This window comes from Trachypithecus francoisi, unplaced genomic scaffold, assembly GCF_009764315.1.
Source record: "Trachypithecus francoisi isolate TF-2019V2 unplaced genomic scaffold, Tfra_2.0 Lachesis_group5, whole genome shotgun sequence".
In the NCBI taxonomy this organism is placed as follows: domain Eukaryota; kingdom Metazoa; phylum Chordata; class Mammalia; order Primates; family Cercopithecidae; genus Trachypithecus; species Trachypithecus francoisi.
This window is the reverse complement of record NW_022681470.1, coordinates 59,443,462-59,468,670: the sequence shown is the minus strand read 5'-3', so window position 1 is coordinate 59,468,670 and position 25,209 is coordinate 59,443,462. Positions and strand designations below refer to the sequence as shown.

General features: G+C 52.9%; 1 protein-coding gene across 1 annotated transcript in view; it reads left to right on the top strand.

Annotated features, from left to right (window-relative positions):
- The first annotated feature begins 6,745 nt into the window (after positions 1-6,745).
- The window catches only part of SYT2 (synaptotagmin 2), a 48,902-nt gene continuing 30,438 nt past the window's right edge, over positions 6,746-25,209 (top strand). The window contains exon 1 of the mRNA XM_033198355.1: positions 6,746-7,130. The gene's annotated coding sequence lies outside the window, so the exon portion shown is untranslated. The remainder of the gene's footprint in view (positions 7,131-25,209) is intronic.

Below are 25,209 nucleotides of genomic sequence, written 5' to 3'. Positions count from 1 at the left end.
CTTTGCTGGATCCTCTCTCCCCCAAAGACCCAGCTACTCTGGAAGAAAGGTGCACATAGGCTATGCCCCTTATATATGTGCCCAGCCAGTAGGTGGCAATGGAAATGTCACTGCATGCAAGCACATGACCCTTTCTGGGGTCCTCTGAGGCAGGCTGGAAACCCTGGCTCACGGGTGGACAGGAGTACCTGGAACACGGGGCTCACCCAGGTAGATTCCTCAGACTACAGTCTACATACCCAGATAGGGGAGCTGATTATTTGGGCTTCTTGGATTCTCTGGGAAGATCCTCTGAACCCGACCACAATTTTCTTTTCCTCTGCTGGGGCCCTCTGCCAAACATCTGCTCTTAGATGGCCTACATGTCTGGCTTGAATCTAGAGAGGACTTGGAATCGCTCCCTATGTCCGGAAAAAGCTCTTACAGAGGGGATGGAGAAGATCTGTGCTTTTGTGCAGGGAAGACTAGAGCTGGACTGACAGCAGCCTGGGAGACCGAAGTTAGCTGTGTGGTCTTGGGCAGGTCACATCACTCCCCAGAGGGTGGATGGGTTTTCGCGCCCCCACAGACCAGCGCTTGAATCCTGGCTCTGGCATTTCCCAGCTATGCAGACTAGAGCAAGTCATTTGCATTTTGGGGGCCTCAGTTTTCCCAGCTGTGAAATGGGGACAAATACCAGTTTCATGAAGTAGTTACAGGGATGAGGTAGGATCCAAGTGTCTACAACGCTGTTCAGTTTATGGCTGAGAAAGGAGGGCACCTGTATCAACTGGAAAGGCATATAGCACAGGGGTTTGGAGTGCGGCCTCAGGAGGCGACGATGAGGTTCAGATCCTGCATCTTCCCATTTCTAGCTGTGTGACCTTGGACAAGTTATTATACCTCTCTTTACCTCTGTTTTCCCATCTTGAAAATAGAAATAAGAATAATCCTGTCTCCTAGAGTTGTTGTAAGTATGAAGTAAATAAATTCATGTGAAACCCTTAAAATAGGACCTGGCACATAGTAAGCATGAATGTGTGCTTCCTGTCACCATTGCTGTCAGCCTCCTCAGTATCATCATCTCAACACTTGAATTGCATTAACTCTAGGCACCTACCTGCTCTTGCAGGAAATCTTGTCTCTGCCAGATCTGCTTCATACCAGCATGTGATCCAGGAGACCTGTAAAGCTCACGTACACACCCTCATACTGTCTGGGCTGCCACTTGATGCTGGTTTCAATGTCTCCAGTTCCTCCGGCACCACCACTGTCCAAAGCTGCTGCATGGCCTCTGATGCCTGGGCCCTGCTTCTCCTGCTGATGTGCCTGGCTGTCAAGGCTTTCAGTCTTCTGCAGCCTTAACTGCTCAGCAGCTTCTTTCAAAGAGAGAATGAGAACAGTCCCTCCCTAGGTGATGTGATCATTGGAGGGGCAGAGTCTCACAGCAGGTTGCTTGGGCCTTGAAGTGTTAGATTTAGTGAGCTTGCTCTCGAGACAACTCTTCATTCTACACACAGCCACTCCTCTTCCCAGGATCGCTGGGTCCGACAAGGTCAAGAGCCAGCCACTCTGCCCAAGCTGGAGGGTCTGGCTGTCTGACCTCAAGCCCTGTTGTGCAGACTCACTTGTTTTGTCAGCTTAATTCTTTCTTTTTGACAATAACCCCTACTTAACAACTGCCAAAAACCTCTCTGTATGTCTGGAGCCTGGCTGTGAAAACACTTCAAGTTTTTCCCCCCAGGGAACTCCTCTTTAGCTCCTAGGTAACCCAGTGGATGCAAATCCATACTCTGGAAGATGGATGCCAGCAGACGCCTTGGGTTTGAGGTATGCATCTCAGTCTCAGCTGCAACCCATCCTGGATGTCTTGCCCCATGCAACATGTATAAACTGCCTGGTACATAGCAGGCACTAAATAACCAGTAGGTATTTTTTTTTTTTTTATCAGTTTCCTCATCTGCAAAGCAGAGATAATAGAAGTTACAGGCTCACACCTGTAATCCCAGCACTTTGAAAGGCCAAGGTGGGCAGATGGCTTGAGGTCAGGAGTTCGAGACCAGCCTGGCCAACATGGCAAAATCCCATCTCTAGTAAAAAATACAAAAATTAGCCAGGCATGGTGGTGCATGCCTGTAGTCCCAGCTACTTGGAGGGCTGAGGCATGAAAATCGCTTGAACCCAGGAGGTAGAGGTTGCAGTGAGCCGAGATCACACCTCTGCACTCCAGCCTGGGCAACAGAGCAAGACTCCGTCTCAAAACAAATAAGCAAACAAACATTTTACTGTGCCCTTATTATGTCCAGATGATGTTCTAAGTTTTTTACATGTATTAACTCATGCAATATTCACAATGATTGTATGAGGTAAATACTGTTTCTGTTCCATTTTATGAATGAGGCATAGGATGTGAAGTGCCTTGACCAAGGTCACACAGCTGCTACATGGCAGAACCAGGATTCTACTCCCCGCGGTCTGGCTTCGGAGCCTGTATTTGAACCATCATGGTATCCACGCTAATGCTCAGAATTACCATGAGATCCAATGATTCTATGTCTTATGGCTCTATACAAGCACTAAGAGCTGCTGCTCCCATGGCTCAGTGATTTTGAGGGGGTGGAGGAGGGGGAGGAGGAGCAGGGAGAGGGTCTCTCTTAGCACTAGTGATGGTCATGGTAGTGACTGCAGGATTTAGAGGCTCTTTGCAGAAATCTAGTTGCTGCGTTTCTGGAAGGGAATACTGAGAGCCATTATTTTGTTTGGACAGGTCTGAAGTGGGGAGGGAACTCGGTCAAGGTGAAGAACTACATCAGCTTCTCAAGCATCCTCTTCTCTCCCTTCCCCTCTTCCTCTCTCACTCCTCATTCAGCTAGGGCCTGGGGGTAGGGCTGGGGTTTCCAGGAAGGCTGACTTCACACTGCCCAGGCGGTCTGCCTCAGCTACTGTTGTAGGGTTTGGCTGCTGGGGGTGCTCATGGAATATGGCTGGGGGGAAGGGGCCGCCAGCCTCCCAAGCAGCAGCCTTCACTAAGGCCTAGATCACTCAGAGAGAAAGGAGGACACCTGAACAGCCACAGAAAACTGACCCAGGAGACTGCAAAAGTACTCTTTGAGGCACCTCTTCCTAACATGACCCTTCCCTCTACAGGCCCTGGAAACATATGGGCAACAGGAGCCTGATCCTGCAGCACTGGCTTAGAGCCCAGAGTTCCAGGGCAGCTCCAGCATTTCTGTAGAGGAGGGGTTTAGGAGTTGCCATCTCATTGGAAGGGAGGTAAGGGGCCTTTGTTTTAGTCTGTGGACTTATTTGGAGGTGACTTTGGGGAGGAAGCTGATAGAGTTCATGAAGGAGGGTAAAGTCTCCCAACCCTACCCTGGCCACCATCTGCCAATGCCTGCTACCACAACTCTAGGCCTGGGGTTTGTTTGTGCTGACACCTGAGGCCAACCCAGGGACAGTGCAGAGAATCCTGTGCTTGGGCTACGGACCTGGAGAGGCAAAGCCTCAGTGGGGACGAACTGGCTTCAGCTGCTGTCCACCTTGTCCAGTAAGCCTAGAGGGAGAAGTTAGGATTTCAGGAGCCACTAAGTGAGGTGAGGCTACGGAGGAGACAGAGTTGGGGGTCCGGGAAGGGAGGGATAGTCAGAACCCTGGGGGAGAAGGCTGAGGGTGGAGTAAGAGGCTCCTTCCCTTATTCCTTCAGCCTTCTGTCTTCCCCAGCAAGGCCAACACTGCTATGCCAAGAATGGCACTGCACTAGTCTCTTTATATACATTATCCCATTAATCCTTACAAAAAGTCTGTTTTATAATCAAAATCCCCATGTCACAGGTGAGAAAGTTGAGGCATAGAGAAGTTATGCAATTTGCCTGTAGTCATACAGCATACAGAGGCAACACAAGGATTTGAGGATGCAGCATTTGAGGTGTTTACTGAGTGCCTACTCTGGGCCAGTAGGCTAGGTGAGCAGGGTCCTTGCCCTCCTGGAGCTTACAGTCTAGTGTTGGGGGGAGACTAGAACAAGGAAGGATAAGTGTGATGAGGGCTGCAGAGGAGAAGCACAGGGCACACAGGGAGAGGGGTTAGGTCACTGGGACTGGCAGGATGGAGGGGGTTGGCCTGGTGTAGTGGGGTGCGGAGGACAGCATGTACAAAAGCTCTGCAGCAGGAAGGAGCATAGCCCTTTGGGCCCTGCAAGGAGACAGTGAGGGAGTGGGCAGTGCCAGGTGAAGTTGGAAGGTGGGTAAGGGCTGCATCTAGAGATGCTGGTGCAGGAAGCCTGAAAAGGTAGGATGGGCAGTCAGGACCTAAGGAGCACCTGGGGAGGAGGGCGGAGCTCAAGATATACACCCAGCCTATGTAGACTCACAAGACCCAGCTCCATGCCCTAACCTACGTCAGGACCTTGGGTGAGTCATCCACCCTTTGGGGGGTCCCTGTGCCTCAATAGAGTGAAGAATTATCCCTTCCTCACCCTGCTGCCTCCTGGGGAAGTCAATAAGAATCAAGTGAAATTAAGACTGTCAGGCTGTCATTGTCATCCCTATCAGGGGAAGGGTCCTCTGAGGCCTGAGGGGGCTCCGAGTGAAGCACAGCTGTGTTTTCTCCAGGGACCCACCATGTTTCCATCCTCCCCCATTTTGGCCCAGCCGCTGCCTGTGCAAATGTCACCCGATCCTTCCACATGCCATCAGAATTCCACTTCTGCCCAAGAGGGGAAAGGGCACATTGGAGGCAGCATAGACATTAAACATGGAATTTTCAGAAGGAGCAGACATAACCTTAGAGAACTGCTTTATTTTCTGTAATTAGACTTTATTTTACTGGAGGCAGCTTTGCGTAAGGCTCAGGCGTCTCTTGGTCCATTTTATCAGAAGGAACCCTGGGGGTCATTTCATCCATCCCTTTTCATCCAAGCAGCATTACATTCCAATCGTGAAGGCATAAGCTTTCCCTGTCAAGGAGGATGCTGCCCCAGAACCTTAGCATCAGGAAATCCCAAAGTTAAACCTGAATCCAGCCTGCTGAATGAAATTTCAGTCCCATCCTCCCTCTCTCCTAGCAAAAGAAGCTTTGGGGGAGATTTCACAAAAGAAGCACTTCTCTCCCCAGGGAGAAACCGAAGAGCAGCAGCAGGTACTGCTCTTCAGTCTGCATACCCATCTCAGGTGACAGGTCCCCTCCTCGGTGTGAGGTGGCGTGGTGGGGTAGGTTACCGGAGTGTATCAGAGTGGGGGGAAAACCCGGTGCCCTCCTGCTGAGCATCTGACCTTGAGCCCTTTATCCCAGGTCCCATTTTCCATTTGAAGAACAGTGAGTAGTCAGCAGACCTGACTAGAGGGTCTCAGGCATGGGTCCTCTCCCCCAGCCCACACATGAACACACGCACACACCCTTCCCAACACCCAGGTATGCAGATGCACACTCCCCCACAGGACCAGCAGCCCGGAAATCCCTGAATCAGCTTTTATGCAGTCCAGGGTCTGTGACAAGCGAGCTGCTGCCATTCTGAAGAGAGGCTCCAGCCCAGCCAGGAGCAGCGGGTGCTGCAACACTGCAGTCCCAGGCTTCGGGAGTGAGGTCTATGTCCTGGGGGGAGGGATGCCTAGAGGAGGGGAGGAAGGGGGATTCACTGTGGGTATTGGGAATTTCCCAGTTCCCCAGACTCTGTAGGGATGAGAAGCCCTGGAAAGCCCTGAATGACTGTCCCCCCAACATACATGCACACAGGGGTTTTGTGTGTGGGGGGTGGGGGGTGAGGAATGTCACCTCCTGGGTCAAACACCAAGCTCGAGTCCTGGTCCTGAGTGTGCAGAGCAGAAGGCAAACAGAAAGCAGCTGCATGGAGGGTGAAGGAGAGGTTGAGGGGAGAGGGCGAGGATAGGGTGGAGCTGGGAAGGTCAGGGGTGGTTAATGGCCAGACAGCAGCAGAAATCCCACCTGGCCAGCTGGGGCCCCGAGGTGAGGTTGAGGGGACTGAGGGTGCGGCCCAAGGGTGAGACTGAGACACAGGAGTGCTGCCTGGGCTCTCTGTCCTCCCTGCCCCTTTCTGGTGCTCACAGTGGGTGTCAGCCTCGCCTTCCCAAGTGGGAAAAAGCAGAGCTGCGGAGGTGGGAGGTGTTGGGTCCACGGCAGAGCCCTTCTGCTGGGTTCCTATCTGGGAGCAGGCAGAGGGTCCTGTGCCAGCAGACGCTCTTCCTCCTCTCTCCCAACCCCGTACCCCTCCATCCCCCTTTCTCCTCTCTCCAGGTGGCCTGTGAAGAGCCCTGGCACCAGCCTTGACCTCACCCTCTGGGACAGACTGAGGCTGGGGACCGCGGGCTGTCGGAGTCTTCGGGGCGAACTCCCCAGCTCCCCTTCCCCTCCAGCGTCTGCCTTTTGTTCCATCTCTCTTCTTCTCCCTCCCTTCTTTCCCTTGACTCAGGGAAACCTTCATCCGTATCTCCCGAAGCAAATCGTTTCCCTCCCACCCCCGCCCGTACGCCATTCCCTACAGCCACGGGGTCCCCTCCCCGGTGTCCCCTCCCCCCAGCCAATCCCCGGACCTGAGAGGCTGTAAACTCGGGGCTGGCGGATGGGGTGGGGAGTGTCGCAGGAGTGCACGGAGCTGGCGGGGACTCCTCCGCAGAATCGGGGGAGTCCCGTAGGGCTCCGGGGGTGCGGAGCCGGCCCCGCCCTCCCCAAACTTCTGTAGGACAGCGCCAGTTTAAACCCCTCTCCCCCAGCCTAGTCCCTCCCGCACACACCTCCCCTTCCCCTGTCGCCCCGTTTCCTCCTCCGCTGGCAGTCCGGACTGGAGAAGGGGGTCGTGGGCGCGCGGAGGCGGCCTCTCCCGCAGCGGGGATTGCCTGGGGCGGGGGGGCCCTTCGTCGCGGTTTGCGGGGATCGCCCTCGGAGGGGCCGCACGCGCTGTGTGCAGGCGGATGTGAGGAGCATCTCAATTGGCAGGCGGGGGAAGCGGGATCAGGTTGTTACTACTGCAGAGAGAGAGAGAGGAAGAGAAGAGAGAGAGGGAGAGAATCGCGGGAGAGAGGGCCGCAGCGGCAGGGCCGGCGGGGAAGTGGGAAGAGGGACCTGAACTTCAGGACCCCAGGCGTCCCCGCCCCGCCCTCTCCACCAGCGCAGGCTGAACTCGCCCGGAACGTCCCAGGGTAAGGGGGAACCCCAGGCAGGGCACCCCACGAGGGCAGCCAGTAGTCCCGAGCGAAGCCGCGCCTCGACCGACAGTGGCCACCCTTAGGGCCTGGGGCGCGGGCAGACGCGGGGTCGCCAAACAGGGACACTCCGACTTTTGGGGCTTGGCGCTCACGGCGGGATAAACTAAGTACAGGACTGAGCCCTTGATGGGAACTGTAATCCAGAAATCCATGGGCGTTGGAATTACCTGGCTAGATCCGGGGGAGGTGTCCTGAATTATCTCGGGAACCCCTCGACCCCAACCTGTTTCTCCCCTCGGAGAGCCAGGGTCCAACGCGGAGAGAAGGCAAGAGAAACCGCGGTGTCCTAGTGCTGGGATCGGGGACCTGCGGGGAAGCGAAGGCGCCTCGCCGCAGAGAAACCGTGGGAAGGGCGTGGGGAGGTGCATGAAGTGGGCGTGCGGGGAGAAGTGGGTGCGGGGCGCGTGGGACCCCGCCGCGCCTGCTTTGCTGAGGAGCTGGAAGACCACGCTTGCACGACACTGGGGAGCCCCTGGCGCAGAGTGGGGTGTGCCGGAGGCATCCGCGGTGCCTTTCTGAGCCCCCAGCCTTGCCGCAGCCGTCCGGAGTTGGGATGCGCGGCTGCATTTTCCACCCCTTCCTCTCCCAGGAACTTTCCCACACTTTGACACGCACCACGGCTCTGTGCATTGGAGGAAGCAGGCCCCCGGGGATCCTGGCAAGCTTGCAGAGACCCGGGTGGGCGATGGGAGGGGGCAGCTAGGCAGTGGAAACGAGCGCCCTACTCAGTTTGCAGTGTGACCTTGGACAAGCCGCTGCACCTCTCTGAATCTCAAGATGATGGAGGCGCATGGTGCCCAAGACAGGAATGGGGACGAGGTGGGGGAGGGTGCGCGGGGGACAAGCTCATGGGCATGCCTGCCCGAGCCTCTACCTGGGAATCGCTGCCTTTGGTCACTGGCCTTTCTTAAGTGAATTCAGTGCTCACTTCCTGGGCAGGGGGTGGCAAGGTGGAACTGTGAACCCAGCGCCCCAGGGAGAGTCCGAAAGCTTCCATTCTGACCTGTCCTGTGACCTTGGGCAACTCACTGACACGCTCTGGGTCTCAGTATCTTCATCTGGAAAATTGAGTTTGGAATTTAAGGTATCTGAGGTTTCTCCCAGCCCCAACACCCTGCAGGTATCACCCACTGGAAGGATGGGGGTGGGGTGCAGCTGGGTAGAATGACCTAGCCTCTGGGAAGACTGTAGCTCCCCTACTGCACCCCCTATCCCAAAGTAGCAGGGCTGTGACACCCTCAGCCTGTTCATTGGTCATCTCTCCCCATTCTCAGAATTCAGCTGATGGGGAGAAAGGCTGGCTTTCCAGCATTACACATCCTCTTTGCAGAGGACAGATTCTTCCCTGGGGAAAGGTTTGCTGTGACAGATATATGACCATAGGTTAAAGGGTGATGTCAAGGGCCTCACAAGGTCATGCTGTCTGCTCTCTACCTCCAGACAGAGCTGCATCCACCTCAGATAAGGAAGATCTGAAGGAATCCTCTTGTTTTAGAAAGATCTCCACTGCAATAGCCTAGAGCACCTCATTGTGCAATGTGACAGTCCTTGCCATAGGAAAGTCTAATCTAACTCCTTTTTGGGATGAACTCTGGTTCTGTCTTCAGTTGAGATGAGACAATAGCTTCTTACTGGGCATTAGGGTGTTGTGGATGAGTCCCAGTTTGAGACAAGAGAGCTGAGTTTAATTCACAGGCTCAGCCTCCAATTTGTGTGACCTTGTGTGACCTTGGGCAAGGCCCTTTCTTGCTTTCCTCCCCTGTACATTGAGAAGGTAGAACTAGATAACTTCTCAGGCCCTTGCAACGGCACAGTTTTGTGGCTGCAGTTCTGGGCTGGTGTCTGAGTAGCAGGCAGTGGGCTTGGCTGGGTAATGGGAGCAGGTGGACTCCAGAATTTCCAATGCATTGCCCTCCCACTTCTGTCACCAGAGTTGAGACAACTTGAGACAAATACTGTGTATGAATTTCAAAGCCCAGCACACCCCTGGAGGGAGTCCCCAGGAGGCCTTGGCTCTACTGGTTATTGGCTGTGTGACCTTGAGCAAATTACTTTATATCTTTGAGCTTCAGTTACTAAGTAGTCAAAACAAAATGAGAATAGTGGTGGTATTTTAGGGTTTTTGTGAGGATTAAACAAGAAGCATATGTAAATACTTGGTCCAGTGCTGAGCTAAGTCCTCAATGAGTGGTAGCTATTGTTAATAATAATACAAGCCGTGTAGCAAGCAGGTGGCAGGGCAGCTGTGAGCAGTGGCCATGGGGAGCAGGGAAAGATTGTGGACTTGCAGTGTGATCTTCCTCTAACATCTTCAAAGCTTCGCTACAGAACAGGAATGTCAGCACTGTCTTTCTGCCTCTGACCATTAGGACCATTCTGCAGTAGAAACTTCATGGGAGACAGAGGCTGCTTGACTTTCCAATAAGCTCACACCAGTTTTCCTTTGGTTCTTCCTTCCCCACTCTCTGCCACACCTCTGTGGTTATGACAAAATGGGCCTTTTACTCCATTGCCTGAACCTTCTAGAAATGGACCAACTGAGAAGCAGAGAGGGATACGGCTGGATGTCCCTTCAGTGGCTGAAGGCATGTCTACACCCAGGTGGATGGAGTGGCAAAGGGACTGGCTCAACCTGGAGGGGGATTCCCAGGACCCCATGGCCGGGACTGAGGTTTACCCTAGACTTGCTGTGTGACCTTAGGCAAGTCGCACGCCACTGTGGACCTCAGTTTTCTCGTATGTGAAGTGAAAGCTTAGTTTAGATGACCCAAAGTCCTTCTGGCCTTGTTGATCCACGGCCCTTCTGGCTCTGCCTTTGCCGAGGCTGGGTGGGGAGGGGTGGGGTGGCGTGGGGTGAGGTGGGAGGCTTGTTGGAGTCGTTCAGGCTTTGGGTGTTCTCTGCTCTTTGATTCCAGTCCTGTAAGTCAGCTTGGGGAAAGGCGATGACCTCACCTTCTCAGTAAGAGTGCTGATGGTTTAAAAGCAAAGGCTTTGCAGATAGATATATCTAGGTTCCCATCTTGGCTTGCTCCTTAATATCTTTGTGAATTCAGGCAAATTATCAGCCTCTCTGAGCCTTAGTTATCTCACCTGTGAAAAGGGAATATTACCAACCTGGAATAGGAAGTCCCTAGTGTGATATTGACTAATGTACAAGGAATGGGCTTTTGAGGTTCTATGTTATCACAGAGAGGGCTCAAGTTAGAGGAGCAGGGATACAGTTCACAGTCCTGCAGTTGTCACCATGCACACGCTCCCCCAAAATGCCCCAGTGTTCTGTGTCGTCCTCCTGCTGTGCACTGGCCTCAGGCTCCAGGAGTTTGCATGCTCTGGTCTTTGTCATGGGGCCTGGAGAAAGGAAGAGCTCATCCACAGAGGCCAAAGGCCAAGCAAGCATGAGTCTGAGGGAAGTGTGGCTGACAAAAGGCTCCTGATGATGAGGGAACATGAGCCAGCAGCGTGGCATCCTTCCATTCAAGGTTAGTCATGAGGAAAGCCTGTGAGATGCAGCCTTGGAGAAAAGGCTGAAGGAGGGGGGGACATCGCCTTCCACAGGGATGTGTTAGATGAGTGGCACGGCAGGACAAGGCACTGAAAGGGACTGTGGGATTATCTCATCCAGCCCTCTGTTTTGATTATGGGGAAACTGAGGCTTAGAGAGGGGGAGCTCCTTGCCCAGGACCACACAGCACATTAGCACCAGCGATGGAGCTTGCTGGCCCTTGTAGACCATCAGTCCAACGCTCTTTCCTTCCTCCCTGTTAAGCACCAAGCAGTTATTTTCCATCTTTTCTAAAATCAGAGCACAAGGTAAAATGCCTTGACTGCAGCAGAAAGGACATGAGTCCTGCTAGGAAGGAACTTCCTGATCTAGATACTGAAATCATGGGGTCCAACCTTCCCATTTTGCAGAATAGAACACGGAAGCCCAAGAAAATTAAACAACTAGCATAAGGTGACCGGTATCAGACACTTGCATTCCCAGGCCTGAGCCCTCTCAGTTATGCCAGCTATGCCACGCTGCTGCTCTTGAGCCAGACAAGGCAGCAGGATAGCCAAATGTGAAAAAAATAAACCCAGATGGGCTTGGGGAAGGGAGGGAGGACAGAAAGACAAAAGACCAAAAGACAGAAATATTACTTCCAAGACCACGCTTTGCTTTCTCAGCTTGTCTCAGTTGGCCCCTGCTCAGAGCTGTTGAGGCTGACAGTCTGCTTTGCCCTCTGAGAGGAGAGAGGAGGGAGACAATAGCCAGCCCCAGTGGTCTCACTTCCATTGACAAGGCTGAGTGAAAGAAAGTCAATATTTGCCCAATGGCAAAGTATAGGGAGTAAGTCTGACTTGGGATGGGGTGGGTAGGGGCTAACAGGGTAGGGTGGTGGGGAGTCATTCTGAAAAGGAAGACTGCAGCATGTAGGGCCTTGGTTGTGAGGATTTGACTTCTAAAGGAGCCTTTGGATGTTCCACATTAAATAACCCTTTGTATCTCGGAGTGCATCCAGCCCCATTCGCAGGCACCATCCTCCCGGAAGCCCTGATCCCTAATAAATTTCCCTTATTGTTTGGAGCTGACACCTCCCCAGCTTCCAGCTCCCTGGAGAAATGGAACTTTTGAAGCTTTTGCAGAAAGGCCTCCGAGCAGATGGCCCATTGAGCGGGTCTCTCAGGCAGAAGCTGCAGAAGCTGTGAGAAAGGCTCGCTTCCTTATCTGGGTCCCCGAGCCTAGGGAAAGATGTGGAAAAAGTCCTTGGCAGGTCAAGAGAGGCTGTGAATTTTTTTTTTTCTGCCTTTGTTTTGTTATCTTTCCATTTTTCTTCTCCACATCCTGCTCCTCTTTTCTGTCTGTCCTGCGATTGGGGAGGGGCTTGGAGGGAGGAGAGGAGTGGCAGAGCCCACAGCCTTTCCCCAGCTGGAGTGGAATTCTTGAACCCTGTAGCAGCTGCCGTCTGCTTCAATGGCTTTTGTGATGGCTGCGTTGCTCATGGAATCACAGCTTAGCAATTTAACAAAGGGTGCATTTGGAAGCAGAAGGGTTTCTAGTAGAAGGTAATGGGGCTATACTGCAGCAGGAAGGGCTCATGTGAGGTACAAGGAAGGACTTCCTACCGGGGGAATTGCCCGCTGCTGGCAAATCTGCTAGGTAGACAACTGTGGGAGCTGATCCACTGGACTTCCTTACTCTCTTGGGAATGAGCCAGGTTTGTTAACTGTCCCTGAAGGGGCCACAGTGACATTCCTGGAGGTCAGTGCTGCCACCCAAGACTAAACCTGGTCCCACAGCCACCAAATTGATCATCAGGGCTGGCAGTCCTTGGAGACCAGAAAGCCAGAGTAGCTTCCTCAGCCCTTAGTTTGGCCCCGGGCACTGAGGGAGGGGCAGAGGGTGAAAGGGGGCAAGGAGGGCCCTTGGCCTTGCCTTAGCCCAGCCAGCCCTACAGCCAGGAGAGATACTGCAGCACCTATGAGCAGCCGGCAGGAGAGTCTCTCAAAGCTGCCGCTCACAGCAGGGCAGACCGAGCCTGCCAGCTCCGAGCCTGCCTTCAACCTGCTCCCCACTGCTCGGCTGGGCTGGGACTTGAGGGCAGCCGGCTGCTCAGAGACAGATTGCAGCCTGTCCCCCGTCCCCGCCCCCAGCACATGGTGCCTGGGTGAGAGCACACTCCAGCTCCTGGACTTACGTGGACTTCCTGCATGCGTACTTTGTCCTGAGCTGCGCCCCAGTCCATGGTTTTTGGTTTAGTTTTCAGGTTTTTTGAGACAGGGTCTCACTCTGTCACCCAAGCTGGAGTGCAGTGGTGTGATCATGGCTCACTGCAGCCTCCACCTCCTGAGGCTCAGGTGATCCTCCCACCTCAGCCTCCCACATAGCTTGGACTACAGGTGTGCACCACCATGCCTGGATAATTTTTGTTTTGGGAGATTTTTCTTTGTTTTTTTTTTTTTTTTTTTTTTGGTAGAGACAGAGTTTCACCATGTTTCCCAGGCTGGCCTCGAACTCCTAGGCTCAAGCAATCCTCCTATCTCAGCCTTCAAAAAGTGCTGGGATTACAGGTATGAACCATCTGCCCGGCCCCTAGTCCATGTCTTAGTGTGACTTGGAATATGTGGAGCGTTGTACTTGTATGTGCTTGGCACTGTTGTGCAGTGGTTAAACCTCAGATGCTAGGGCTAGGTTGCCTGTATTCAAATGCCAGCTCCTCCAGTTTTTTATCTGTGGGACTTTGGCTAAGTTATTTAAACACTTGTTACCTCAGTTTCCTCATCTGTAAAATGGAAATGAAATAGCTTGCCATCAGGTTGGCATGAGGATTTGATGTATGACTGTTTACATATAGCTCTAAGAATAGGCAGTGCCTGACACACTGTGTTATAAAGATTTCGCTATCAAGTGCTATAAAGAGTGTTATTATGGTGTTTCTGAAAACTGACGGACATTTTGTAGATAAACTTAGCAGCAGAGCTGGGAGTGGGCAAGGCAGGGATATGATTGGCTTTAATGAGGAGAATCTACAACCCAGTGAACCCACTATTAAGTTACTGCACATCGCCCCAGGCGAGCGGGTTTTCCCTATCTCTTGGACCTCAGTGGTCCCTATTAAAAAATGTGGAGAGGGATGCCTGTCTTCCTCACTTCTCCCAAGATGTCCTGGAATCAAATGAGGTGGATGATGGTCTGAAAAAGCCAGTGAGCATAGCAGATGCACAGGTTGGCCTCTTCCTGCCCCTGCTCTGGAGTACATGCTGGCTTTCTGGCTGAGGTCCTGGCATGTTGGGCTTTCTCCCAATGGCACCAGACCCAGTGGACTGCTCTCCCAGTGAGGCCACTTGGACTCTGGGTGGCTCTGAGCTGAATATGGCCCTCCTCATTTTCTCTTCCTTATTTCACCTGGAAAAAGGATGGTGGTTTTGTATCTCCTAATGCTCTTTAGCAAGGGAGAAGGCTTGTTTCTGAATGCAGTCTATAGTTGTACAAGCAGAGAAGGGGGCAGGAGAACCTCTCCTTCAAGCTGGGACACCCTGGCCATGAGCCCCAGACAGACTGAGGTGATACTTTCCCTGGGTTGTCAAAAGTGGGAGTTCCTTCCCCCTACCACCTGCAACCAGGCTATCCACAGTGCAGGGAGGCAGGCAGGGGCTGACCGGAAGCAGCACATTGAGTCAATATCACAGTCAGCATCTTTCCTGCCAGGTAAGGCAAGGACCCTGACTGTTAGTGTCCCTGTCGCTTCCTCCTCTTGCCTCCTTCCTGACTGGGAGGGAGAGCCAGTCTGACCTGCTCACAGTATCGGATTGATGGTTAGGTTAGGGCCTCATGGTTTGGCCCCAGTATCCTCTGCCAAGAGCCATGGGAGTGGCCAGCCTGTGCATACCCAAGCAAGCAACCAACTGATGCCCACTGCCCTACAGACTTCCCACCTGGTCATCGGGGGTGAGTTGTGAGTATGCAGAGGGAAGGCCACTTTAGAAATGGCCTTAGAAATGTCTGCTTCTGGAGCTTTCCCCAGAGCCTCTTCCTGAATATCATCTTACCAAGAACCCCAGAGATGAGGTTTCTTGGGCAAGGTCACCCCCAAAATCAACTATGGGCTCATGTCTTGAAGTCCACTGTATTTCGTCTGCCTCCTTCCCCAGGCTTCCCTAAAGAAGACATCCAGAATTGGCTAGAAATGTAGGTTTCCCTTCCAGTGCCTGTCTCCTGTGACGCTGCTCCTGACCTCAAATCCCCCTGAACATCATCCCTTGTAAGTTGGATGGGTTTAGATTAGAGAACGGGGAGAACTTCTTGAATGGCCTCATTGGGACAGGGAATGGAGGCTTTCCCCAAGATACATAAGGGCAGACCTGCTCTCCATGAGTCTGGGCTGGATCAGGTCTTAGGAACTTGACAGGAGTCAGGCTTTGTGTTGTCAGACTCCTGACAAGGAGTCCAAACAACACAAAGTCCAAAGTCAGGTCCTGCAGCCTACTAGCCATGGGGCTTTGGGCAAGTTGCTGACTCGCTCTGAGCCTTATCATTAAATTAGAATGGATATGATTTACTATCTTATTTATAAAAGTTCATAAATATATATTTACTTCTTAAAAACAGCTTTATTGAGATATAATTCACATACTATACAATTCACCCATTTAAGTGCACGATTCAATAGGTTTTAATATATTCACAGAATTGCACAACCATCACCACAATCTAATTTCAGAACATTTTTTCACCCCTAAAAAGGAACTCCATACATATTAGCAGTCACCCTTGATTCTTCTATTCCTCCCAGCCTTAGCCAACTAATCATCTACTTTCTGTCTCTATGAAATTGCACCTTCTGGATATTTTATTTAGATGGAACTATATAATACATGGTCTTTTGTGACTGGCTTCCTTCACTCACATAATGCTTTCAAGGTTTAGCCACGTTGAAGCATGTGTTGGTACTTTATTTCTTTTTATTTCCAAATAACATTCCATTGTGTGGATATACTGCGTTTTATTTCTCCATTCATCAGTTGATGGATATTTAGTTGATTCCATTTTTCAGCTACTCTGAATAATGCTGCTATCAACATTGGTGGAAGGATTTTCATAAGGATATGTGTTTTCATTTCTCTTGGGTATATGCCTAGGATTGTCAAATGGCATACTTTTTTTTTCTTTTTTGAGATGGAGTTGCACTCTTGTTGCCCAGGCTGGAGTGCAATAGCATGATCTTGGCTCACCACAACTTCCGCTTCCCAGGTTCAAGCGATTCTCCTGCCTCAGCCTCCCAAGTAACTGGGATTACAGGCATGTGCCACCACGCCCAGCTAATTTTGTATTTTTAGTAGAGACAGGGTTTTTTCATGTTGGTCAGGCTGGTCTCGAACTCCCGACCTCAGGTGATCCACCCACCTTGGCCTCCCAAAGTGCTGGAATTACAGGCATGAACCACCATGCCTGGCTGGTATACTTATTTTTAAATGGTATATTTATATTATGAGGCTCTGTTCTAAGTATTTTGTATGGATAATCTCCTTTAATTATCACTATACTCTATGAGGTAGGTACTATGATGTATCCCCTTCTTAAAAAGTGAAGAAATGGAGGCATCATTTGAGGGACATCAAGGGACTTGTCCAAGGAAACTCAGCTAAGACAACCAGGATTTGGACCCTGGCCTCTGGCCCTTCACTCTGCCACCAGCTTGCTCCCACATGGAGGTTTAAGTGAGAGAATGTCTGAAAGTGCTCCCAGCCTGACTGTAGTAGGTGCCCAAGAAAAGTTTGTTGGATGCTGGAAAAGGAACAGACATTTTGCATTTCGATGTCTGACTCACCATGTGGCTTTCGGGAATTTGTGTCCCTTTGAGCCTCAGTTAAATTTCCCCAATACCTAAAGCTTCAATATGGCATTTCCTAAGAGATAGGGCTGAGATGAGAGGTGCAATATCATGGAAAGAGCCCTGGATTCTAGCTCTGGCTCTCTCACTGGCTTGGAAGGGATAGTAATTTCCTTTCTCTGTCTCTGGGTTTCCCCAGCGTTCATTTAGAGGCTGGAACAATTGATCCTAAGTTTCCTTCCAGCTCTCCCATCCTACATAAGTTCTATGTTCTTCCTCAGCAACCGGAGCCTCCTGGGGAGCTAAGCTGGGATGGGTGCCCAGGGCCTCAGGTCACTGCTGTGCTCGGCAACACTTCTCCCACCCAGTGTGCTCAAGGCCAGGTAGGGGCTGAGTGGGATGAAGACGGGGAGAGGAGAGAACCCACCCTAGGCCTCCCTTCTATTATAGAGCCCTTGGTGTGGGCTGAGGACTGTCTATTCTCTCAGGCAGAAGAGAGCCACCTCACCTACACATCCCCTCAGGCTTCCCCGGCTCCCCTTCTCTGGAGTCCTGCTCCCTCTGGAGTTACTGCAGCCCTCATTCCATTGATCTACCCAGCCGCCTTTGGAGGCTTGGCCTATCTAGATCCTGGTTTGGGATCATTTATGGGAAAGTGCTGGGCAGCCACTGGGTACCCAGCGTATGTTAGTTGATTTAAATAGGGATCAGTATTTGACCTAGTGGCTTCCCCTAGGTCATGATTCCCCAGTTCACTTTTCCGCATCCTTGGTCAGCAAGAGCATTCATTGCATTCTGCAAACCCAACCTGGCAGCACCAAGCGAGGCGCGTCTGCATCTTCCAACTGCAAGGCCACATCCTGTAAACTTTTCCTTGGCCCTCCCTTTAGTCCATATTCCTTACTTCCTGGATCCCACCGGTCCAAGTGCCTCCTGCACCCCAGGTCCTGTGCCAAGCACATAACATACAGGATGGTGCATTTACCCCTCTGTGGTGGGAATTTGTAGTGTCTCTGCTTTATAGAAGAGGAAGCACACCCAGGAGAGGGAAATAATGCCTCCAAGGCCACCAAGCCAGGAGATAACAGTGGAAGGATTTGAGCAAAGGCTGTCTGGTCCCAAAGCCTGCGTCACTTGACTGAAAGGAAAGATGGCATAAAGGGCTTTTAAGAGGGTGCCCAGACCCCAGGGAAATCAGGTGGAGCCTCCCTGGGCAGCTGGGCTCTGGATTCCTCCGGGGCAGCTCTGTGTCTCTGTGTCTTCTCTCTTCCCCTGCATGGAGAACAGTCGAGCCTGTTGGATAATGCCTGGGAACGCCCTCCTCTGGGCTTAGTCTTCTCATCGACAGAACAGGGTCTGACATTTCCAGCAGGCCTGTGCTCCAAGCTTACCCAGGGATCTGGCGATGGCTATGCAGCCTTCCTTCCACTGGTTATAGAGTCAGTCTCTCCCAGGTTTGCTGTTCTTGCCTCTAGTGTGATGAGCCGGAGTCTCAGCCCCAGCTCTCCATCCCCCAATGCCTGCATGTCTCACTATTTTTAAGCTCCGTGGGCTTAATGAGTTGCCTGCCCTGACACGTCTTCAACATTCACCCTTTTCTCTAACGAACCTCAGAGAGCTAGGTTGGGCTCATTTTTCCCTTGACAGTCCCCCACCCCAGTCAGGAGGCCAGAACTGGGCTGTTTCCCTTCTGGGTCCAGACGTGGCTTCCTCAGAACCCCCCAGCAGTGTGCCCCACAGATTACCTAGTGGTGGCAACACTGCAGATTCCAGACCCTTGGGAGCTGGCCCCTTTTCAGGTGCCGCCTTCTGTCTTGTTTCTCCCCTCTTTTTTTTTTTTTCTGTGAAACGGAGTCTTGCTCTGCCGCCCAGGCTGGAGTGCAGTGGCCGGATCTCAGCTCACTGCAAGCTCCGCCTCCCGGGTTTACGCCATTCTCCTGCCTCAGCCTCCCGAGTAGCTGGGACTACAGGCGCCCGCCACCTCGCCCGGCTAGTTTTTTGTATTTTTTAGTAGAGACGGGGTTTCACCGTGTTAGCCAGGATGGTCTTGATCTCCTGACCTCGTGATCCGCTCGTCTCGGCCTCCCAAAGTGCTGGGATTACAGGCTTGAGCCACCGCGCCCGGCCTTGTTTCTCCCCTCTTATCCCACCTCAGCCCCTTCCTGCAGAGTGGTGATGTCATAAAGGAAACTCTTGTGGTCCCCACATAATTGGCAGCTACTTCTCCTTGAGGACAAACTGCCTGGCAAACCAGCAGGGCCTCGTGAATGAGGCCACTCGGCAGCAAGGACTGGGATAGAGATGTCAGAGATTTATATGTATTTTTAGTAGAGACAGGGTTTCTTCTCAGGGTTGGAAGGGGGACCTCAGGTTTCATCTAGGCCAACGCTGTGTCCCCTTACCTGAGTCCTGTCTATAACATCCCTCCCAATAGTGTGCTAACCTCAGCTTAAATGCTCCCAATAATGGAGCACTCATGACCTCCTGGGACCACGAACCCATCAATGGGTGGTGCTGACTGTGCAAAAACCCTCCTTCAGTTTGAGCCTAAATCTATTTTCTCACATGAAGAGAGGAGACCCCAGCAGTGGGTTCATCCATCTTCTGCCTCCAGCCCTCACTGCTGCGAAGGAGCCACAAATCACTCTTCATGAGGAACCACGCATGGTGTCTTGGGTGGGGGCAGAGGCACCGCTGATCCACAAAGATGTGGTGTGATTTTTTTCTTCTCAGGGGACTTTGCTTGGGGGAGGGGCCACTGGGAAGAGCTGAGAAGCTGCTAGAAAAAAACTGACATCGTTCCTGCTTCTCAAGTGCGAAGTGAGCCTGCAGCAGAACATCAGAAACCCTGATGCACGCTAGCTCCGTCTACAGGGACGGTTGCATGCCGGCTTTCTCTGTTGCCAGCTCCAGGGAGTCAGGGTCTGGTGGGAGCTACCCTGGGAATTCCACTTATAGTTACAGCTCCAAGCAGGGGTCATCCGCAGGGTGATGGGAACGCTATGCGGTTCCAGAGAGCCACAGATGCTCACCTATGCCGGCTTTGGTAGGCAGGCAGCTCATTAAGCCTCTCTGAGGCTCAGGATTTTGCCAGCTTGGAAGAACACTGGATTGGGAGGCAGGCTTCTTACTCTGTCACTTCGGACAAGTCCCTTCCTCTCTCTGACTGTCAGTTTCCTCAGCTGTGATATGTGCTGTGTGTCGACCTTCAGAAATGGTGTGGGGCTGGGCCCTGCAGCTGCCGAATGCCATGTGTGTGGGTGGAGGTGCTTTATTCTGGGCCGTGCTCTGCAGGACACAGTGTTTGTCACCAGTGGTCGTATGAAGGACAGTCCTCTGCCCACTTCCATTCCCCCTCTCCTCTGGCCCAGAGCAGGGAGGCCAAAGCCCTGTGTATTTTACTGCTAGGCAGGGCAACGGCCCCTTCTCAAATGTTTGCTGGGGCCCGTGGTGCGGAACGATGCTTCCGCTGCTGTGAGGGAAAACCTAGAGGCCTCTGGTGTCCTGGACCAGGGAGGCTCTCCTGCCCTAGGTCAGGCTCTGTGGAGAGGGTCCCAGATGATGGCGTCTCTGGAGCCAGGAGTGTGTTTGGCCGTGTCATCACCCTCCCAAGTCAGCTGTCAGGGTGGTGGCTGTGAGGAGTCCCATCATGGTCTGTGGTTGTCAGACACCCACCCAGGTGGACGTCTCTTGCCTGGAGACTGGACAGCCTCTTCCAAGCCCACCTCATCTCCTCCTAAACCTGGGCCTGCTGCTCTTCCAGGAAGCCTTTCCTCAGTGGCTGCCTGGTTCTAGGTGCCTTTGCCCTGTGGTTCTCAGCAGAAGCGCCTGTGCATCATGGGAAAGCCGGTTGGCGACGGGATGCACGGCGCTCCATTAGGGTCTATGTTCCCTCTCTCCATGGTGTCCTCCAGCACCTGGTCAAGCCAGAGTGTGTGGGAGCCAGGGGTCAGCCCCCAGCTCTTTCTGCTCTGCACATTCGTTTTTCTTTTGATGGAGTTATAACTTTTTTTTTTTTTTTTTTTTTTGAGACGGAGTCTCGCTCTGTCGCCCAGGCTGGAGTGCAGTGGCCGGATCTCAGCTCACTACAAGCTCCGCCTCCCGGGTTCACGCCATTCTCCTGCCTCAGCCTCCCGAGTAGCTGGGACTACAGGCGCCCGCCACCTCGCCCGGCTAGTTTTTTTGTATTTTTTAGTAGAGACGGGGTTTCACCGTGTTAGCCAGGATGGTCTCGATCTCCTGACCTCGTGATCCGTCCGTCTCGGCCTCCCAAAGTGCTGGGATTACAGGCTTGAGCCACCGCGCCCGGCCGGAGTTATAACTTAAATTCAGCAAAGTGCACAACTTATGAGTATATGCACCTGTGTAATCATCAAAGAAATTCCCCAGAAGGATCCCTGTCCCCTCCCAGCCCCTGCCTGCCCCTCCAGTGTGACAGCTCTATCGCCATGGAGTCCTTTTCTGTTCTTCAGAGCTTTCCTCCCATTCCTGGTCATTCCCCAATCTCCCTGGCTTTCCTCTTTCTCTACAAATCCTCCAAATGCTGATATTTCTAGAAGCCTATCTCTGGATTTCTTCTTATGCCCACACTCTCCCCAGTGGATTATTATTTTGTGCTAGTTACTTCCGGCGTCACTTCTGAGCAATTCACCTGCCTGCCCAGCTGCCTGCTGGGTATGGCCGCTTGGCTGGCCTGCTGGCATGGCTAGGTCTCACCTAATGTCAAAATCCTGGGCTCCAGTGATTCTCCCACCTCAGCCTCCTGAGTAGCTGGGACTACAGGCACGCACCACCATGCCTGCTGAATTTTTAAATTTTTTGTAGAGATGGGGTTTCACTGTGCTGCCCAGGCTGGCCTCAACCTCCCAAAGTGCCGGGATTACAGGTGTGAGCCACCACACTAGGAGTAGGTTTTGGCTGGGACATCCTTGGGGAGTCTGGGCAACCTCACCTCTTCACATCCCAGTGTTGTCATCTACAGGATGGGAGTGGCAGCTAGAGGAAGAACAGCTAGACTCTGCTGACTTCTGAGAGGAGGATGCGGTCAGATACACACAAATGAGAACTTGAAAACTTGAGCAACCAAAATAGAGACTCAGCAGCCACGGTTGGAGAAGCCATGGCTGCTGAGAGGCCTGAGTATTGGGGAAGGTGGGCTGGAGGAAGGGGAAAGGCTTGGCAGTGTCTGGACACAGGTGCAGGAAAGAAGCCAGGGATAGTGCAATGGCTCAGAAGAGAGGACTTGGCCTAGAGGTGGGTATCAAGAAGGCCGTCTGGGCTGGAGCTAAATGCATGCATAGAAGGAGGACCATTTATTAAGAGAGACCTGAATTATCCCAGGAAAAAAAAAAAAAAAAAGGATGTTGGCTTAACCTGGTCCTTAATAGGAGGTTAGCAGAGAGGCTGCCCCACCACTTCACTGGAGCCATCCCTGTGTGCTTCTGATAGGCCCATGCCCAGCCTGGCTCAGGAACCGGCCGTGGACATAATGCCATACGGTGCTCCTAAGCCTCACAGCCCTGTGCAGCAGCTTCCACGATCATTCCCATTTTGCAGATGGAGTGCTGAGGCCCAGAAAGGTTAAGCAACCTGCTCAAGTTCCCATGGCTAAAAGTGGGAGAGGCAAGACTCCAATCCAGGTCAGTCTGCCCAGAGCCCAGGTGCTAATTCACCCCACTTGGCTGCACCTGGTCTTTCACTTGGCTCCTCTTCCTCAGTAGAGCTGTCTTCTAGGTTTGGATCCACATAGAATTCCAAGTTGAGACTTTCTAATTTGGAATTCTCCCCCTCGTTGCTCCCCTCCTCCAGCCCATGGGTGCTTTGAGGTGATGGTTCATCCCTCCTGGCCCCTATCTCCCATGTCTGTCCCAGCCCCTGGTCAGGCAGGAGAGAGCTGGCTTCTTCCGAGCACCTAATTGTGCCCCCGGGACTTGCATGCTCCACTTTAGTTTCTGGAGACCATGAGCTGTCAGAGGTGTTGGTGATAATGGGCATCTCTGTCTGAAGAGTGATGGGCACATCTCTGTCCCTGGGGCCTGGCCAGCATCTGGAAGGATGGAGGCACTCTTGGAAACGGGAGGACCAGACTGCACCTTCCTTGGCTGGCTCCCTGCCTGGGTGCTGGCTCCCAGGTCCCACTGAGAGCAGGCTGGGCTTCCCAGATGTCTCATGACCTCTCCCAGGTCCCGGCGTGGCCCAAAGCGAGCTACTCTGCTACCTGGGAGTACAGTTCTTTCCATCCTCTGGGGAAGGGTGCTGTGAGCGAACCACCTGTTTCATTCCCCCTGAGGCCCAGTTTCCTCAATTACAAAATGGGAATCACAGTCCCCACCTCACAGGGCGCGGATGAAATGAAATACGCTGCTGGCACGGAGTGGGCACGGTGGTCTCCCTCCCTGCCTCCGGCACCTACCTCTGAGCCCAGTGCCTTTGTGATCTTCCCGTTAGACCCACCTTCCCAGTGTGCTTGAGGAGCTCACTGGGGCTCTTTGTTGGGAAGGAAAGAGCCCTGGGCTGGGTGCTAGGAAGTCAGGGTTCAAGTGCACCGTGAGGCCTTGGGCAAGCTGATCTCTGAGCCTTAGTTGTCTCCTCTGTCAAGGGGCGGAACCACATCTGCTGCACCTCCCAAAGGCCTGAGCTCTGTCATCTCCCCGTGAGCTGCTTCAGGATGGGGTTGGGTTTTATTCATCTTGTATTCCCAGCACTTAGCATGGAGCCTGCCACAGGATTTGGAGGAAAGGAAAGTGAAGATCAGATGAAAGAGTGGATTTTTAAGCAATTAAACAGGGTAGGGGTTATTTTCAAGGTTGAGTAAGGCAGACAATTCTTGGTCAGCCCCTCATTAACCAGGGAAGTGGTCTTCATGCCCTTCCTTTGTGCATTACTCTCTGGAGAACCTGAGCTGCATTGGACCTCCTTTCCCCGTGGGGAGCCACGGGCCTGCCTGCCTATAGTGGAGCCCTGCAAGGCAGTGCACCTGCCTGTTCACACCCCCCCATGACCACTCAGGCCCTCGGTGTCAGGGTCTGACCTAGACAGGGTGCCTTTTTCACCTTTGGGGTTTCTCTTCTCTCCTTTGGCAGGGAGCTTGGTGGGACGGAGGTTGCCAGAGTTGGGGGGCAGTGCCTGGTGAGATCCCCCGCCTCCTCTGTTACCTGCTGCCAGGCTCAGCAATCAAGCTGCTCCTCTGGGAGCTGGCAGGAAATGCAGTCATAAACAAGACATGTTCCACCTCACAGCCCTAGTGGTCCTCTGGGAGCTGAGCTGCTTATACAAGTACCTTTGACACGAGGCAGAAGTGACACAGTCTCTGCCAGAGGAACACACAGAGCCAGGGAAGAGAATTCTGGGCCTCAGGCTCCCCAGCCGCACAACCTCTGCAACAACCCTTGCCCTCCTGGGCTGGCTCAGAATCCCTGGCTTGGCGAGCACTGCAGCCCTCGTTATGGGGAACACAAGGTCTGTCCTTGAGTCCACGGTCAGCATGGACTCAGCCTAGCCCCACTGAGAGGAAAACCGAGGAAAGGAAATGAGTATTTATTTAGGGTGCACTTTGTGCCAGCACACATGGTCTCTTCAATCCTCATAACATCCCTGTGAGACAGGCACTTGACCCTTGGTTTGTAGCTAAGAAATGATCCCAGGGAAATGAACTCATCTCCCAGGGCTGCAGAGCTGCTAAGTGTCAGGTTGGAAAGCAGCCCCAGCTGTTCTAAAGCCTGCATTCTCTCATGACCCCACCACCCTTTGTGCCACTCACCTTCAGAGGTAGAACTCTCCAAGCATCTCAGAACACTGGGCTTTAAAAGCTGAGAGCCTATCTAGGCTGCATGCAGTGGCTCAGGCCTGTCATCTCAGCCCTTTGGGAGGCTGAGGCAGGTAGATTGCTTGAGCCCAGGAGTTTGAGACCATCCTGGGCAACATAGTGAGACCCCTTCTCTACAAAAAATAGCCAGGCATGGTGGTGCCCCTATAGTCCCAGCTACTCGTGGGGGTTGCGGTAGGATGATCCTTGAGCCTGGGAGGTGGAGGCTGCAGTGAGCTGTGATTGCACCCTTGCTCTCCAGCCTGGGCGACAGAGTGAGACCCTGTCTCAAAAACAAAAATGAAAGCTGAGAGGCTATCTTGGGAGATGCAAAGCCACTTTCCAAAGGATGGAAAGAAGGGGAGAGAAACCAGGTCTCCTGATACGTCTTTCAGGTCCCAGACCTCGTGCCACCTTTGGAGACAGAGGGTCTCGCAAGAGATGCCGCTGCTGCAGATGGAGGGTGGGGGCTGGTGACCCTGTGGTCTCTTCCAACCCCGAGGCTGTAAGGCGACCTGCACCGTAGTCCACCCTCCCATTACCCACATACAGGGCCTGGAGCTATCACCTCAGCTTCCTGGACAAGTGGTGTGGCCCGAGACCCCCAGCCCTCCCTTCCCTGGGGCTTCTCACATTCCCACATATGGCAGTGTAACGCACCTGCACACAATGTTTGCTTGCATACATGTTCACAGTGCCAGTTCATGCATGTTTATACATTCAGAGATAGTGTTCATGCACATACACAGCCTTTCTGGCATTCTCTGCCATGTCCCTGCACTGGCTGCTGTCACCCATCTCAGCTGGGCCTGAGAGATGGAAACAGGACCCCCTTCCTGGTGCTGCCAGCTAGCAGACGCCACGGTGCTGATGTCCTGCTCCATGACTGGGTTAATGG